Source organism: Corapipo altera, unplaced genomic scaffold, assembly GCF_003945725.1.
Source record: "Corapipo altera isolate COAL_440 unplaced genomic scaffold, ASM394572v1 51, whole genome shotgun sequence".
NCBI classification, from domain to species: domain Eukaryota; kingdom Metazoa; phylum Chordata; class Aves; order Passeriformes; family Pipridae; genus Corapipo; species Corapipo altera.
Genome location: NW_020884892.1, coordinates 10,593,285 through 10,596,266, shown reverse-complemented (window position 1 = coordinate 10,596,266; position 2,982 = coordinate 10,593,285). Strand labels below are relative to the sequence as shown.

Sequence of the window (2,982 nt, the reverse complement as noted above, 5' to 3'; positions counted from 1 at the left end):
TTATACCATGTCTGATGTACCCCCACATATACTTCTGTGTTAATCCCTTTGGTTTGTATTGTTCAGGGCTTGTCTGGACTTGCCCTCACATTTTCCCGCTCAAAGTTGTTTACCACCTTGTCCTCCCCTGGTTTCCCACTCATCCCACACCGATTGGCCGATGAATACCGCAGGGCGGAGTGAGCTCCCATTGGTCACCTTCCCCTAGATACTACCAAGTTCCTCCCATCTTTCCCTCATTCCCCAATCCCATGTTACCCTGAGATGTCAATCCCATGCTCCACCCCAGTTATCAGACCTCCCCTTACCCAAACCCTATATAAATCCTTGTTCTCCTTCAATAAAGTGGCCATTGCACCTGACCTTCTACCATGTCAGAACCCTCTGTGCAGTGTCACATCCCTATTCCCTTTTCCTTCGGGCCGTGGCACTCACCCATGTGTTGCTCTGTTTTCTGATGCTGCCACCCTACCCTAAGCAGGACACAATACCAGCACAACAAGCAGAGCATGGTGGGTTCCTTTCTTCTTCTGTAAATTGTTCCCGTCCCAGGTCACCTTTCCATCCAAGTGATCTTGGAGAAGTCAGCTTTCTCTCTATGCCAATTGCATCTGAGGCAAAGCCCAGCTAGCACCAGCTCAAGAGCTCCCTACCTCTTCCAGCTGTACCTCAAGAAGTCAGATGTAGCATCAGAAAGTCTAGCTCATGCGGGCTATACAAAGGGTGACTCCTAAAGAGTGCCTAAGCCCATACCCCAGACCCTCCCTCAGCAGAAAACTACTTCCTTATTACTGTTCTACATGGTACAACAAATTATCTTGTCCTTTCCATCCACAGGCCCCCGTAGTCCCTCCTTAGCCAAATCAATGTATTCCAGCAGCCTGGAGACTCACAGAGATGTTTTCAGCAACACATACTTGTCTCCTAAGACAAGCCCATGGAAAGCACTAGCCTGACACAGCATAGAATGAAGCAAAGTACAACCCATGCAGCATGCAAAGCCTCAACTTTAACTGCTTTATTTTCTGGTATCTTCTTTCTTACTTACTTTGATTAATACTGAAAAAACCACCAGCAGCACTAAAATAATTGCCAGTATTTTGACTAACAACTTGCATTTTCCAGGTTGAGAAGCTAACATTGGTCATAAGAAATCAGCCTGAAATCCTGTGTTGTCCAATATCCTATTTCTGAGGAAAAGCAAGGGAAGATCTCAGCCACATAAACTGGTACTGACACAAAATATCCCTCCTGCCTCCAGCAGCTTGGGGACTACACAGGCTGTGCAGGCACTTTTTGTATGAATGATAATATGATAAATGCTCTTTATTTTTAGTCAGCCAGCACATACAAGAAGCTTTTAGGATTTTAGTCTACTCAAGTAGGAGGCAAAAAGATTTTTAGATGTTGTTTATTTCTATATATAGAGGAAACTACTGTTTATGTCCCCCAATGTATTCCTGTTTTCCTTTTATTCTCGAGGTTTTTCATGCTGGAAAAGCAAATATATCTGTGAGTTAAACACATCTTTTTAGTTGAAACTGATATGAGGACTTACTGGGGAAAAAAAATAATAAGGTAAAATACTGTCTCAGTTGAGTCTTATTTTTTTCAAAATAAAATCCATATTGATGAAAACTTGTCAAATCAGAATATGGATGGTCTACAATCAGGTAAACAGTGTTAGTTTGCTGGCTGTTTTTCCAAACCTGAGCCAAAATTTTTAATGGTGCCAAAGATGAGCATCAGTAGGTGCCAAGAAAGTCTGTACAATGCACAACAGGAAGTTTTAGCGGTCCTACCAAGCCTAAAAATTATGCTGCATGCTCTGAGTGTCCTTTCCTGGCACTTATCTATTTAGCTGCTGCAAACATATGTGCTATAGCATAGTTAAGTTGCCCAATTTGAAATATTACTCAGTCTTCAACTCCCACTGATCTTAGTGTTTAGGTTTCTGGGAAAAAGAAAACAAACCACAAAAATAAAACAAGAAAGATTTGTCTATCTTTTCAGGAATCTAGATGTGGAGACAGAAAAACAGATACTCAAATCCTGGCACCAGATGTCTGATGGCATGTTTGGAGAATTAGTAAGACTGGAAAGACAAGAAAAATGGAAAGAAAGTCTTCACCCAATATGACAGGAATGTATCTGCAAGCAATTATTATGTCATTATAGTTTTACAAACAATACATATTAACTGGTACACAAATCTCCGTAAGTGCTAAATGAAATGTTAACCATTATATTCCAAATGCTTTATCACAAGAGACATTTTGTGACATCAGAAACTAGTTTTCCTTCCACTCAATTATCTCTATTAACTGGTATATGTATGCTGAATCCCTGCCATGCAGTTTGTAATTCTGATCCTCATTAACTGAGTAAACAAAAATGCAGCCTCATTGGCAAGGCAGCTCAAGTGATCAGAGAGCAGGGGTCACTGTGGCCAGAGATCATCCATCATCAGTCCCTCTGCCAGGGTATGAAGTTAGCATGTTAGTTGGGCACTCAGGGTGAGCCGGACCACAGACGGAGTCTGGAGCAAGCACAGCACTTTCACAAAATCCCACAGCTACAGCAAGGTGCAAGACTTTGCTTTATGTAAAGCATTTTAGAGCATCAGGTAGATTTCAATGCCCCAAAATCTGGAACAATTTATAAAGCAAAATGACATAAACCCAAAAAGCACAGTGCACACAAACACATAACTGGCTTTTGTTTTCTCCTGTGCAGCAGTGCAAAATTGGACAATTATCCTTCCCTTGAAGGACTTGAATTATAAATGACATTTCTAGATCTCTATAAATGGGTAACTCTTGCACTGTTGAATAGTGGGCCTGATGCTTACAATTTGACGTCATATATAAAATACTATCAAACCGAGGATCCACTTCAGAAAAACATTTAAGCATGTGCTTAAGCTTAACTACTGCAATGAAGCTGATGGGAGGAAAGCTCATATTTAAATACTTTGCAGAC

General features: G+C 41.1%; 1 long non-coding RNA gene across 1 annotated transcript; it reads left to right on the top strand.

The window, feature by feature from the left end:
• The first annotated feature begins 816 nt into the window (after positions 1–816).
• Positions 817–2,138, top strand: LOC113948280. The gene is made up of 3 exons (XR_003528079.1): positions 817–1,028; positions 1,126–1,229; positions 2,014–2,138. It is a non-coding gene; the product is annotated as an uncharacterized LOC113948280 (long non-coding RNA).
• Positions 2,139–2,982: the final 844 nt, after the last annotated feature.